Source organism: Cryptomeria japonica, chromosome 2, assembly GCF_030272615.1.
Source record: "Cryptomeria japonica chromosome 2, Sugi_1.0, whole genome shotgun sequence".
Classification (NCBI taxonomy): domain Eukaryota; kingdom Viridiplantae; phylum Streptophyta; class Pinopsida; order Cupressales; family Cupressaceae; genus Cryptomeria; species Cryptomeria japonica.
The window spans coordinates 139,793,840-139,810,130 of record NC_081406.1 but is presented as its reverse complement, the minus strand read 5'-3'; the positions used below and the strand labels follow the sequence as shown (position 1 = coordinate 139,810,130).

The 16,291-nt window shown below is 36.6% G+C and overlaps 1 pseudogene; it reads left to right on the top strand.

Moving 5' to 3' along the window:
* The first annotated feature begins 6,980 nt into the window (after positions 1–6,980).
* LOC131073193 (alpha pinene synthase, chloroplastic-like) overlaps positions 6,981–16,291 on the top strand; it is a 61,475-nt pseudogene continuing 52,164 nt past the window's right edge.

The following is a 16,291-nucleotide window of genomic DNA, read 5'->3' as shown; positions in this document are numbered from 1 at the left end:
GGGGGCATCCTATTGAATGTGAATAGGGAAACCATTATGGCGGTCTTTAAAATTCCCACTAAATAGCCATATGAAGATTGAACAATAACTACCTCATATGGGTTTTTATCAAAAAGAAAACCCAGTACATAAGTGTTATAGCCAGAAATTGGCTCCTGAAATTCTAGAAGGGTGGTTCCGGATTGCCTAAGCCCTTCACTAGAGAGAATTTGATTAAAGAAGTGAGGGATATTGTCATCTTTTTGCATAAAGTAAAAGGAAGTCAATAGACATTTTATTGGGAAGACTTGATGTATTTTTACATCCAAGTCATATTGGATGAGAAGAGATATATAGATTAGGTGGAATTAATTGCTGAGAGATTGCATGAGGGGCTAAGTAATTGTCTCGAAAACAAGAATTTTTACATGTCTTCATACCTGTTTTACTTTTTGGTATGTGTTAGACCTTGGCCAAGACTGCATCATACAAAATGGTTTGATGGGATGAAAATTTATGATTACCACCCGCACCTCCAGTTATAGAAATGTCATGAGGATTTGAGAAGAGTTCATGATGTATTTGCAGGGAGGCAGGTTTATGAATTGTGAGGAAATGTGAACAAGTGGTTATCTAATGAGACAATGCAGCTAGCGAGTACATAGGGAAGCTATTTCATTCAATATCCTTTGTTCACCTATATCAGGGTTGGAGGGTTCAAAGGAGAATCATTTAAATTGCCAAGGTTTGCCCTTGATCGCTTTGTGCTAATTGAATTGTGCAGGCAACTTGCTCATATTGACAAGAAAACTCTGGCTAGACAAGATTCAGGCATATTTTTCCCAGTTGAGCTGGGGTTATTATATTTGTCACTCTATTTTCGATGCCTTGAACTTAGAGGTTGATTTCAAGAAGCTTAACCTTCAACACTATGCTGCTCGACCAAATTTTGATAGCAAAGGTTATGGTCAGGCACACTTAGCTCTTAAAGAGAGTTTCTCATATGTTTCACAACTCAAATATTTCTGGGAAGATTGCGGAGATGAATTTGAAGTAAGATGAAGAACATTTTCCAGGTTCATAGTAGACCAGATTATTTATTTTCATCTCAGAATGAATATTACGAGAATTGAGGATGATGGAGAAAATTTGATTGATCCACAATATTGTTAGTTGTGTTTAGAGTCGCCATATTATTCAAGGGTTCCCCTTTAAAAACCCTGCCTATCTTATTCGAGGCCTCCCCTTCATCATCTAAGTGTCTATCGTCCTTTGAAGAAGTTGGTCAAGGTCGCAAGCTTCCACGGTCATTCCTCCCCTCCCTTTTGAATCGCTTCGAATCATTTCAAACCTCGGTTCGAAGTAGTTCAAAGTGGTTCTACCAAATTTTTCACACTAACACTCTTTCTTTGGCAGGAAGTATCTTTTATCGCGGCAGTCTTCTTTGAAATACTTTGAACCGTTTCAAAGCTCGGTTCAAGCTTATTCAAAGTGGTTCTTGACAAGTGTTGACGGCGGGAGTTTATTTTTGGAGTACGATGCGCTGCCTTTCTCTCAAGCAATCAATGGTCCCATCAGCATGTCAGATCAAAAGATTTTATTTCTTTTTCAAGGGAAAGGGCATCATTATTATGAGTGTGAGTAGACCTTCATTTTAGGAATGACTGGATACTGCATGAAATCAATTATTATTAACTCATGCGAAAGGGTAAATCATTAATCGAGGCATTTATGCATCGACGCCTCGAGCATGTCAATCCTGATGTGAGGTGATGAACTATCATTATCCGATCTTCCCATGTATAAGGTTTCCCTGTGATAAATTTTCATTCAGTTGCCTGGTAAGTTATCCAAAAAAAAAAAAAAAGAAAAAGGAAAAAGGAAAGGAGGTCTGATTTCAGAGAGAAGGAGCAGTTAGGGAAGCTAGAGAAGATTATTTGCTTTTCAACGGAAAACAGGTGAGAGTTTAGTAATCTTTGTTCTGTTTTGCAAAACTGTTATTTTCAAAGGTTTGTCTAAAAGAGGTCTTGCTTGTTTAAGTTGAGAATGAAGTCGGTTATGCATATTCTCGGTAATGTTTCTAGCCTTGAATGTAAAAGACCAGTGATTTGTGATATCAATTTAGAAGGGGTAAATGTGGAAAGTCTTCAAGCAAATTTTCTTGCGAATACGGAAGAAGTTAAGGGATGTATGGAAATATTAACGAGCGGGTTAATTGAAGCTACTGCGTTTCCCCCCGCCTTCGTAAATCCTGAACTCCTACAACTTTGCATTGACCATTATGATGTAAGAAGCAAGAGCATAGTAAGCAAAAATGGTAATACCATACTTCCTGTCTCCAGGGAAACCATTTCTTCTGTTTTGAAATTAACAGCAAGTACCTTTGCCGCTTTGTCACCCATTCAAGCTGAAGCTGAGTATCGGGAAAACCCTAGTGTGTACCGAAACACCCTTGCCAGGAAATGGACCAAGGTTAACTATGGAGGTGGGTCTAGACTCCCCAAGGTCATTACTAGAAGCCACATGAAACCCCACATACACGACCTGGTGGTATTATTACACAGGGTGAAGGGTTCAGCTGATGTATGTTTGTTCGAAGAATGGATGTATAGGTACATTGAAATTATCTTAAAGGGTGAACAATGGATGGATTGGGCGGAGATTATTGCCACTTCCCTGAGAAGCCAGCTCAAACGCACCAAAGAGTCTGGAGAAGATTTTTGTATGGCCTCATATTTGACTTACTGTATTTCCTACATGTGTGATCTCACCGCTCTTCCGCATGAGGTATGGAATGAGGAAATGACCATCTTCCAATATTGTCCGTTGTTGCAAATAGACAGAGTTCTAGAGGATTTCCGTAAGGTGCATGATGTATTGTTTGAAAACATTTATTCGGCTCTAGAAGGTGTTCAGATGCCACGACTCTCTCTTGAATCGCTGAGGCTGGTTCAACATTATGGGAGTTCTTTTACTCAGTTTCCTAGGTTCACATATTTGAGAGTCAGAGGGTTTGAGGAAGAACCTGTGAGGTTGCCTCGATATGCCCTTGATTGTTTCATTTTAGCCGAATTGTGCAGGCAACTTTCTGTTGTTATTAAGGATAATCTCCCTCAGGAGAAATGGGAGACGGTTTTCCCTATTAAGTTGCGCTCTTTGGTCTATAATAACATGAATAACGCTTCCATCATCGGAAGCAATTTGCTGGGATTCAATCTTGGGTTCTACTGCAGCAGGAGAAACTTCGATAGTAAGGGATATATAGCTCTAACCCTCGGCCTTGAAATCAACTCATCAGTTGCTCCGCAGCTAGAAGATCTATGGGAAGACTATGAAAATGAAGAAGAAGTCTTGAAAAAGGATCATTCTAGACTCACCTTGCAGCAAATTAGCTCTTTCAAATTGAAGTTCAAAACACAAGGAATCGTCGAAGATGGTTCATTTTTAGTTGAACCCGGATGGGAAGGATCAAACGAAGCAAAATCCTTGACAGTTGATTGGAGCAAGGAGGAAGATGATGATATTAATTTGAGAGCCAGATCCATATTAACTTATACGGATGATTGGCTGCAAAGGAAAAGAAATGGAAACATCAATGAGTCTTCTCCTAAGGTGATTTCTCTCTCGAAACCGCTTCAATCTGACATTCCACTTTCTCATGTTGCAGGTGATGCACTGGCTTCATATAAGAAAATAAAGTCTCCTTCCCGATCACAAGTCACGGCTTCTAGGATGAGATCCCATTCCAGGAACAAAGCTTTGAAGCAGCCTAGTTCCCAGAAGCAGAAAATGACATCACCAGAGCAGGATTCAAGTGACAAGTTCGCTTTCCCAGATGGAGCAGACGATGAAGTCCAATTCATTGAAACACCAAAGACAGATCAACCCAATTTCTTGACTCCGACTAAAGATACTCAGATGATATCAACTACTCCCACTGTTCCTTTATGGTTGTCAAATTCAATCAATAAGAAGCGGAGTTTGCAACCAGTGGCCACGCTAGTAAAAGATATTGTCACTAGGTATGCGGCTAGAGGGTCTAAAACAAAGAAAATGAAAACGGATGCTTGTCTCACTAAAGATCCAGTGACGAGGAAAATCATAGCGGAGGTGGCTACTTATAAACAGAAAAGGGAGTCAGGGGAAATTGATGAGGAAGGATTCAAAGTCACTTCTATTGAACTGGGTGCCCTTAATAGGAATACTGGTAATAATTTCTTTAAATTTTCTGCTGACCACATGCTCACGCAATCAGAAAAAGATTCCAGAGAGAAGAAAGAATTGAAAGCAATGGTGGTGATGATGGCCGCATACATCAATTCACTGATTAATTTGGGACCTGACCCAATAATCCAGATGCCTCAGCCATTCGATCCAAATTCTGCCGAAAGCCAGCAATTGATGAAACAGATGCAGAGGGGAAAATTGCTGTCTGACGCTGTGGTTAGTTGGGTAAATAGCATATTAGATCAAGGGAATAAATTTATTTCCGAAGTTACTAGTATCTATTCCGAGGGTGAGGCATTGCTCGGGGAAATTCAAACTTTGATACCAGTATGGGAGACAGAATTGTCACGGTGCCAAACCATAGTTTCCCGAGTAACAGAGGTTGAAAAGTTTGGAGTTCTCAAATTCTTAGGTGAAAACCCCATGAAAGCCGTGGACCCGTGCATATTATTTATCCTGAAAAGTAATATGAGCTGGAAGGAGTCCATCTACAAAGAGGCCATCAAAGAGGTCCAAGGCGTTGAGAATCAAATCACAGACATGCATAAGGAGTTGGTTAAAGACATGAAGATTGTTAACCCCACAGGCATCTTACAATTGGATGAAGGCAGCATGGAGATTGAAGTGTTAACCAAAAGTTTCACCGAAGCAGTTGAACGGATTAGGGACAAAGAAACGCCAAAGGTCAATGATTTAACTTCGTTGGCAGGTAGAGAATCCATGTTGCACCTCAATGAGAAACTAATGCCACGTCAGAGCCTAAAGATGAAGGAGTATAGGTGGCAGAAGGACGCATGTAGAGCCTGGCTGATGAGTTTAAAGAACCCACACTCACATGCCACGTAGGAATTCATGTCTACTTTCCGGAGCTGGAAGCTGGTACGCCAAACCATCAGAGATGAGGAGGAAGCCGGCGAATATAGTGGAAACTGAATCGTCACCTGCTAGCATTCTATCTTTTTGATAACTGCTTTCTAGTTTCATAACGGTTTCTTGTATTAACCCGATAGGGCTGGGTTTTAAGGGAGGCCCTTCGGGATTTAAAAAAAAAAAACTATAAAGGCTGGGGCATGGAACGTTTTTGATAATTAGCAATAGGGAAGAAAGAATAGCAGATTAGATATAGCTTTAAGATAGATTTTTCTGAAGAACAGTGATCAAGGATAGTATATGCATGTTTTAGCTTCCAAAGACTTTGTGCATTGAAGTTGGATATACATATATGAAAAATTTCGAGTTATGCTTTGAAACTTTGTGTTCTGGGTGTTGAATTATTATCACTTTGTGGAGGTAATTCAGTGATTCGAAAGTTCCTTATTGCTGTTGGTTAGTCGTAAGTTCATCTATTTCCTGTTTTGATATATGTTGAAAATCTAGCAGAAAATTCACTCTTTAAAATAGATTTTGTTGATTATATGTGTGTGAATCTTTTCATTTTCGAGTTGTATTTTGTAATTACCTCACTACCTAGGAGTAGTTGAGAGAACCTTATGCACTTTCGAGAAAAAGTGTAATTGTAAAAACTGAATTCATTGCAAATCAGATGAGGGAGCTGTACCTGTAGAAAATTCAGAGAGGAAGTTAAAGTAAAATTAATACTTTCTCAACTGTAGTGAATGATTCTGTTCTCTTCATAATATTGGGCATAGAGTAAATTAAGAGAAGTTGAGTGAGAGGACAATCTGTTCACTAACAAATATGTAGGATAAGTACAGGGCTCCCCAATTCCTAAGATAGAGTGGGATAAGAAGGAATAAGATCAGATTCATATGAGGACTTTCCCTATTATCTGTAGAATTGAGTAGTGGCTGTGAAAACATAGACTGGGAAAAATTGTTATCAAAGATTCTCCTATTCAAAAAGTTTCATCTAATAAGTCTACTAAAACTTGTGATGCAGGTGGTACCAAGGTTAAGCTTGAGGCAAATACTATCAAAGGTTCGAAGAAGTCCCTTGTTAGTCAGCTTACATCTCGTGTTACCAGGTCAAGAACCAAGAATAAGGACAAAAAGTTGCCAGAAGGTACAGTGGTGGTCGATTCTGAAGGGTATCTAGAAGCTGAGGATAAAATGATAGAACTAAATATCAAGATACCCACCTTGGAAGTTGGAGATGTTGAAGAACCTGGAAAAGAAGAGGAGGGCACTGAAGGTGCATTGATCTTAGCTAATGTAAGTATTGAGAAACCTCAAGCAAATAAAGAAGCAGGTTCTAGTACTCGCCATTGGTTGGACACTGCTCTTAGTAGCAAGAAAAGGAATATGGTTCCTATCTCGTTTCCTATTGAATACATGGTTAGCAAATGCTTGGGTAAAACTCTGAAATCTAAAAGGCTGAAGATGGTTTTCAAAATTGATTTTAATCAGGATATAGGTAGTTGGACTACTGAGCTAAAACGTCCCGTTTCAGATAAGGAAGTAGAGAAACCATTAGCAAAAGATTTCAATGTTGAAAAGGTTAATTTTGGTATTGGATCATGTGTGGCAGATGTAAACCATTTGGAGGCCTCCACTAAAAGAATAATTAACAGGACATGCAAAGATGAGAAGGATAAGCAGAATCTCAAAGAAACACTGAGGCATATGGTAGAATATATAGATGCCATTCATAATCCTAATGCTCAACGGATTTCATAGCTGCCTATGTCATTTGATCCTAAGTCACCTTTTAATCAAAAGCTTCTAGGACACATTCACAAGAGTAAAATGGTGACTAAAATTTTCCTAGAATGGTTGGATGGGATCACATATTCTGACACAAAATATTTAAAAAATATGAGCAAGGTGTATGAGAATGCCATAACTGTAATAAAAGAGCTTGAAAAAGAAATTGCCAATTGGAAGAAAGAGGAAATGAAATGGAGAGCTGTGGTAGCTCAAATGGTTGATGTACAAAAATATGGAATCATGAAATTTCTATCGAAAAAATCAGTACAGGGCTTGGATGATAACATTCTCTATGTGAGCTAGAAAAATATTGAGTGGCAAAATTCTGTAGTAGAACAGGGATGCAGTGAATCTACTAAACTTCGAGATGAGTTATCTCAACTTGTTCTATCTATGCAAAATTATTTGAAGTGTATAGGGATTAAATGCCTGAAAGAGGATGGAAAAACCATAGAAAGTTTAGAAGTCATTACTCAATTGTTTGAAGAAAAAATTAACTATGTGAGGGAAACAAAGGCTTTAACAACAAACAACTTCTCAATGGTGGCAAAGATTCAATCCCTTCTTTTCCTGTGCATAGGACACTTGGGAAATCATGTAGATATCGTGGCCCAGGTTTGGAGAGATAAGGAGATGTGGCACCAAAGGATAGCACATATCGGAATCCCAAACTTTGTTGTTATACAAAACTTCTCAGCTACTCATTTGGAGTGGAAACATGTCTTCAACACAATGCAAAACCAGCCCAAAGATCCCACCTTGTAGCTACAATCTCGGCCGTGTCGACCTTTGAAAATGTTTTGTGATGAATTATAGGATAGTTTTAAAAAGTTAGTTTTTTGGTTATATTGTTAGAATTGAATCTTTACTCAGGGGAAAAGTCATGTAACTCTCTGTTCCCTAAAATCCAGTTAGCCGATGTGTGGCTATTTATATGTAAAAGACTATGTGAAGATACAAGTTTTTGTTAGCTTTCAGACTTGATATATTTTGTCCTACATTATCTAATGTTTCAAACATAAATACTCATTTATCTGTGAATGAATGGAAATGGTTATTTTGGAAGATTCAAATTTGTGTGTTTGATGAAGGAATTGGATTTTTGTTGGAGTTCATTTCTGCTGAAATAGTCTTTTATTTCTGATGGAATATTATGTGCTTGCGACGAAATTAAGTCTGAAAGTTTTGTTGAATGAAAAGTGCAAAATACAACAAAGTCTGTGAACTTTGTCATTTTAGAAATTGATTTTTAAAAAATAAAATTTTGCATTTACAACATAGTGATGTGTAGATGTGAAAATGCCTTTCGTACTTTCTGGTTAAAAGTATATGCATAATTATTTTCTTTCTTTCATTCATGGAAAATCCAAAGAGGGAGCTGTACCTCAAAAAAATTCAGAGGGAAACTTTCACAAGTTTACCCAACTATTTGGTTAATATTTTTGTTCTTTAAGGGGAAATAGAGTGGTGGTATATTAACTTTAGCGAAGGACAAATTCGTTAACCAAAAAGGTAGAACAAGTAAGTGAAAAAGGCATTCAAAAGAAAACAAGTTGTAGCAAAGAGAAAAGGGATAGTTTAGCAGAGACAAAAAAGAGAATAAAAGGTAGAAGATATTGGTTAGAGGATTGTGATCAGTAGTAGAGACCATAAAGCATAGGAGAGACATTCAAGGGACAATATTTCATAGCAGTAGTGAGTACATGCCAATCGGTTTGAAAGGGTTACAAAAATCATTTGTAACAAGGTGTCTCATTGTTATTAAATTTATTATTCAGTCATTGTAATTCTCTAAGTGGGTGCTCAGAGCAGGGGTAGGTGCTCCTTGAGTAGGTACTCTAAATTTTCAGGGGATGGTGCTGCTTGGGTTGGTGCCCAAGAATTTATTGTAATCAGTAATTTTATTGTGAGGTTGGATTGGAGCAGTAGACTCCAACAAATTTTCTCATCGAGGTTTTTCCCACATTGAGTTTTCCTTGTATATCCTTGTGTTATATGATTTGTCTTTTTGTGTGTGTATGTTTTTAATCCATTTACATTTGCACACTTTCATTTTAAATTTTAAAATATCACTAATTCACCCCCATCTCAGTGATCACTTGTGTTCTTCAATTGGTATCAGAGCCCTAGGTTCCCTTAGAGTAAAAGCTTTCTCTAGCTTGGGTAGATCCTATCTTGTGAACACAATGGCTGTAAATGATTCCTCCTCTACCAAGGTCCCCTTGTTTGATGACAAAAACTATGCCTTTTGGAGTAGAAGAATGAAGACACACTTGTCTTCCCTTGGATATGATGTTTGGATGTCAGTAAAGAATGGATATACAGTTCCTGCCACTCCTCCCACTGAACCTAATGCCAAGAAAGAATATGAGAATAATGCCAAAGAAAAACATGCTATTCTTAGTGGATTATCTGACATTGAATTTGTAAAGGTTTTGCACTGCAAGTCAGCCAAAGAAACATGGGACAAATTACAAAGAATATATGAGGGAGATACCAAAGTCAAGGAAGAATAACTGCAAAACTTGAGAGCATAATTAGAGAACCTTAGGATGAAAGAAGAAGAAAAGATTGCTGATTATTTGCAAAGGGTAGATGAAACAGTTAATGCTATAAGAGGACTTGGAGAAGATGTTGCAGATGAAGTCATTATTAAAAAGGTGCTTAGATCTCTCACTCCAAAGTATGATGCCAAAGTCTTTGCTATTGAAGAAGCCAAGGATCTATCAAGATTCTCTATGGATGAATTGTTTGGATCCCTATCATCTTATGAGATGAGAACAATCGATGGAGAAATGTCAAAGAGAGAGAGGTTGGCTTCAACACAACCAAGAATGGAAAGGAAGAAGTTGCTCATGAAGAAGAAGATGAATTTGATACAGTTGTAGCAAATTTTGTAAGGAAGATCAAGAAAGGATCAGACAAATACAAAGGTAAGCTTCCTTTCAAATGTTTCAATTGTGGGAAGATTGAACACTTTGCATCTAAATGTCCCTATGGAGAGAAGGATGAAGATAAGAAGCAAAATATGAAGGCCTTTGGTAAAGAGAAGATGAAGAATACTTACAAGCCAAGGAGAAGAAATTTTAAGAGAACAAACAACCTTTACACATTTGAAGATGATGCCTCTGATGAAGAAAGTGTCTTTGAAGAGTGCTACAGTGAGGATGAAAGAGAAGTCAATCTCTTTATGGCACACATGTTGGGAAAATAAATGTTGTACACCTTGCATAAAAATGTTCATAATTGTAATATTCTATTTATTATGGATTTCCCATGGACATTTAATGTATTATTTTATTATTATTGTTGCACCTAGGAGCACCTAGATGGACGTGCAAGATGTAGAGATTCCGTAAGAATATTCTTGGGACCACTTGATGAGTTGTATTGTAACATTTGGATTATTATAGTATATTTTATTGTAAATATTATTATTGGGGAAATAAATCAAATAAAGTACCCAATAGTAACTGAGGGTAGGTGGGGTTATTTACCACATGGTTTTGTTGTAATACCACTTGGTGGTTTTGTGGGAGCTTATGTATATAAAATCACCATAAGGGTAGTTGTTTGGGTTAGCCAGGTTAGCATTTGTGAAGGAATGAAGCATGGCATGGGATGTGTGGTTACATGCTTGGCCACATGGAGTGCTTGTTGGATGGCTCATTTTGAAGGCTTTCCATAGTTGTATTGTAATGGTTGCATTGTTGATAATACATGGTGGATGATGGTTTTGGAGGTTGGGATTTTCCCTCATGAGGGTTTTCCTATGGTATATCTTGTGTCACATTTGATGGGTATGATGTCTACTCTTTGCATGTGGATTATATGAGTTTATTTTGTTAAAATGTAAATTGGGTTATGTGGAAATTGTCATAAAGTTTGTTGCAAGTTTCCTTTCAAGTGGTCTCAGAGCTATAGTTTTATGGTGTTATAATCCTAGGTTGAATCTATGAATGCATGTTAGAATGAAAGGTAGGACAAGGTATGATGGTTTGATGCAAGTTGTGGGATGCATATTTGTGGGCATTTGTTGCAGATGTGGTTTTATAGAAATTTGTCTCAAATTGGGTTTTCTATGGATTTGCATTTTGGGGGTTTTGGGGGTGAAGTTTCAGATTTGACCCCATGGGACAAAATGGACCCAATGATTGTGATTAGAGAGGTCAGGAGACAAATTTTGATATAAAATTCAACCTATTTTGGTGATGTTGAACTGAGATGCAAATTTTTTTTAATAGTATGGTTGTATGATCGTACCATAGAGGTGTCCAAAAAATAGTAAAAAATACCTTGCATATTGAAAACTCATCAGCTTATTTTTAAAAATTGAAAAAAAAAAGTTAAAAAAATAAAGGCATAAGGCAATTTTTTTGAAAAATCCTAAACTTAAAATTTTTTTTATTAAAGAGTGGGGAGGGGGGTCCACAGACCCTCCTACCCCACAATACTGGCAACCCTTAGAGGGTTGTTGGCCTCCATAGTGGGCGGTGGAAGACCTGGTGCACCCAAGGGCCACCAATTACTGACCATCGTGCCATGATGGTAGGCGGTGGGTCCCCTTCAGGGGTTATGTTAAAACAACAAACAAAATAATTTCTGTTCGTTTAAAAAAATGAAAATGAAAATTTGTTTTTTGAAGTTTTTTAAATACAAATTTTTAAATGCTGCGAATAAATTTTTATATGCCATGTTTTATTTATATGCCAATTTATATGGTAGGTGGGCCCGGTCAGTGGGCCCCACCTAGTAAAAATAAAAAATATTATTTTATTGGCATATGGGGAATTTTTGAAAAATATTTTATGGCATATTGGCAAGAAAATTTTTGGTCCAAGGCTTGCATTTTTAGTCTAATTGGGTGTTTTCTTTCACAGACCATAACATGGGCGTATGATGTCAGTTTTTTGACATTTTACAATCGTTGGAAAGGTGGCTCAGTGTACTTCATTGATATATGATTAGTTTTTCTAGAATTTTCTGTTTGGGCAGTAAAATGTCAGCTGGAAGTGATAGTTACCTTTATGACTTTGAGAGGTTGTCATGCCCAAACTTTTGGGCAAAAACACAACAACAAAATTTTTGTAGAAGGCATAATATCAAGTGAATACGTAAAGTTGAGATAATCTTGCTCACTATGTTTCATTAAGTGAAACACACACGTTATCTAGTTTGAACTAATCGCAACGGTAACCGGATTAAATCAATTAAAATCGAGGGGTATCATGAGCATACATTAACCAAATGGGGTAAAAACCACCCCTAGGTTAATTCACCAACGTCCCTCGATAAGGGGTAGTCCTTAAGGATTAACTAGAGAGACCACCCCTAAATAGGTTTAATCATTTTAATTTAAAACAATTACCTTTTAATGAAACAAATTTATTAAATTACTTGATATTATTATATACACACTCTATATTTCATGCATTGAAAGCCATTTAATTTTCTCTTAAATATAATTCCTAATAAATTATATTTTAATCTCTGATATTTTTACTGTTAATTACCATAGTCAATTTAAGTTGATTAAAACTATTCCAATAAATTTACTTTAACTTTGATCTTAATTAATTTTCCCAATAAATTCTTCAATTTTAATTACATTAAAGGTTAATATTATTTTCCTATAATATTTAAATAATTATAAATTCATTGTATTAATATTAATTAATTGGGTGATTGAATATAAAGGTCCAAATGACATTGTAATAATCAATTCGTTAATAATATATCCTATTAAATATATCTTACTTTAATGGAAGCTTATTTCCCCTTAAAGTTTTCAAATAGTCACATACAATAGAATTTCTATAATTAAACTAATCATCTTTATTTAAAATACCCTCCCCTTAAGGATTTATATAATCATCAACATTTCCAATATGTATTTATATGTATACACATTTAACATTATAAAAATCCTTCATTTGAGCTAGGCATTTTCCCCCTATAACTTTATTTCAAATTTTGCAAAAAGAAACCACACTTTTAAATTATATTTAAAAGTCATGTAGGTTAGCACTATCTAGGGTTTCCCCTTTTTATTTTAATATACACTAAACTTATCTATTCTTTTCTTTATATCCCTAACTAAGTTAGGGTTTATTATTTTGTTGCAGGGAAAATTTGCCATGATGGTTGAGGGTTTGCAAGATGACAGAGAGGAGGAGTGGAGGCCGAGCCATCCACTGTGGTTAGCCATAGTGGCAGCCAAACCATCCACTGTGGTTTAACCACAGTGGCGGCTGAGCCATCCACTGTGGTTAACCCACAGTGGCGGTTGCGCCTCCACTATGGCTACCCTCAAAGAGGCGGGGTGGGATAGAGCACTCGACTCCCCCATCTCCAAGCTTCAATACATTTTTAATTTTTTTAATTTTTTTCATATTTCAGTTTCTATAAAAATATAGATGTATAAACAAAAGAAAACATATATCTATTTCTCAAATAGAAAAAACTATTACAATATTTTATTAAATGATGCATATATATAGATAGATATTTTTTTTTTCTTTTTCTTTCACTGTGTCATATCCAGAATGATGTTTAATAACAACAATAGTATATCTTTTTTTTTATAAATATTTTTCCAGATTAGCATGTTGGCATTGTGTTGTCATTGATGTCAACCAGTATGAGATAAACATCAGTAGATGAGATGTATGTGCAACACTGATATGAAGGAGTATAATATGTGATAGCTTGGATATCACCTTGTGTTGTTGAACACTGATAAAGGTAAAGAAGATGATCTCAGAGGTCATCTGTACACAAGTTAGCACCTGACTTGTGTGATGAGATGGAGAAGTGTTTTGAGCGGTTGCTTGTGATGAAGAGGCAAAATGTTTTCTGAATCACTTCAACACTGGAAGAGCAGAATGAACCAGTATGCTGTAAGGTTGTAGAATAGTAGGACTCCCACTGGGTGAAGAAGTAGTCATTATGCGAAACAATGACTGACAGTAAATGTGCTCACATCAGACCACATGAAGAGCATTCCAAGATGCAGAAGACAAGGTGTTACCTCACCTAGCAAGTGGAGCTTATCTCCTATTATGCATTGAGTGCATCACAGTTTGAGAGATAAGAGTGAAGAGGTAAAGGCAAACACTTGAAGGATTACACCGAATCTACTGATGAATTGAAGGAATACCCTAAGTGCATGAGATCAGGGTTATGCATCAAACCAAAAGAGAAGGTATGATGCCAATTTAAAGGAAGTATGAAGTGTTTGTCATCTTGACAAACTGGTTATCATATGGTCAAAGCTAATCAAGGAAAAGGCAAGGCTGAGTAGATGCAAACAGAGGAACCTTACATGACTGAAAGAAGATGGAGCCTTGAGAAAGAATGATGACATGGTTCTATCAGGAGTGGTAACCGGTATGTAAGCCAACTAGTTATATAAGCAAGGTGCAATTGTAGAAGACCTCCCCATGGTGGGAATGCACATACTTAGGACTTACCAGTCTGGAGACCAGTTTGAGAGTTCCATTGACGGTTCAAGATGAGAGCAGATATGAAAAGGTAATTGGTAAAATGGTTTAGATTGGAAGGGTTAGAAAACTAGAAATAAGAAACCGTTAGGGTGGTTGGTCGGTGATCCTACTTGGACCAACTTGAAGTGCCAAGCTGGCAAATAGTCAACATGGCAAACCCGAGTTTGGATAAAGATATAATGTAAATCGACAGGGTTGCTGCAGGGTTGGTCAACTTTAATGAAAGATCACACAAATCACGGGACTTGTTGCAGAGTGATTGCAGGGGTTTGAGGCTCGAGGTCTGGAAGACAACTACGAGCCAACTAAGAGAAATTGAGAAGATCAAGGCGATGAAGGAAACAACTCGATAGATCTTTTGTGATTGACCGAAGGATTAGCTATGAGGGTAAAAATAAAATTGCCAGGAATGAAAGGCGTGATCGAGGAGATGCGACTATGGCATAGATGTACATTTAGATGTTAGAAAGATCAGATCATGCAAGATTTGATTGGATTTGATTTTCCTCGAGGATGGTGAGGAAACCCTAACCGCCTGGATTTTGAATTGGCTTTTGGTGGGAAATCTGGGCTATAAGTAAAAAGGAAAAATAAATTATTTGTTGCTGTTGAAGAGAGTAAGAATATGGTGTGATTGCAAAGTTGAAGACTTCTGCAAGTAAGAACAAATCAACTAAGTTCTCAATGAGCTTCTATGAAGAGAGTAGAATTGAGAGAAAACTTGGTTGAAGCATTCAACCAGTTGGAGAGAAGAATCAGTAGAGGATAATACCGGTAGATTGCAGAAAGTTTATGGAGGAGATCCAACAAAGGAGTAGTAGGTGAAGAACAACAAAAGAGTGAGTCGTTGTAGCAGATAAAGTATCTCACTGGCAGAGTAAGGCATTTGAAAAGGTTGCAAGATTCACTTGTAACAAGATAACTACTTATGTATTTGAAGTTTATATTGTGAACACTGAGTTGTAGCTTAGTGCAGGGGTTGTATCTCCTTGGGTTGGTGCTCCTTTGGGTTGTAGCCCATAAATCAGGTAGGGGTTGGTTCCCTAAACTTTGTAACTATGTTTTTCCCAGTGAGGTTGGATTGGAGCAGTAGACTCCAGCAACATTGTTGATCGAGGTTCTTCCCATCTTGGGTTTTCCTCGTATATGCTGGTGTTATGTGATGTCTCCTTATGTGTGTGTGTGTGTATTTGAGTTAGTCTCATTACTAACTAGTAAGTCTGCATTGTGCTTGATTCGCAAACTGGTGCTACTCACAAAGGATATCTTAAGGAAAAAGTTTTGAGAACCACTGATTCATCCCCTCCCCCTCTCAGTGGTGCATTGTGTCTAACATAGCATGCTACAACAACATTATGTTTATTTACATGTAATGTATTTTTTTATTATTAGTTATATATATTTATTTATATATAATTATGTAGAGATGAATAAGTTAAAATAATTGTATTCTCAAGACTCACTGTAAATTTTCCAGATTTACTAAATGTAGAGATTAATAGAATGCTACAATAAACTTTTACTCCCAGAATGAAGTTTTATAATAGCATTGAGATAAATTACAAGTTATGTATTTATGGATATATATAAGTCAAAGGAAAATAATACTCTCAGAAATATATTCACTGCAGAATCTTTAAGAACTAGTTTATTAACAACACTTTAGTTTATTAAGAAAAATGATACTTTTCTTTTGACCAACATTATGTCTTTATAGAAAAAAAAACAAAAAAACACATGAACTCAATCTGAAGCTCTTTTTATTTCCAGAATCCTAATTCATCTCAACAAAATTGACTCTTTTTTTTTTACTAGAAATATATCATTATGCAACAAAGAATAAACACTATTTAAAATATGAGATTTATTTTCTGCAACTATATTCTATTCTTTCCTTCTTAATCAAAAAACAAT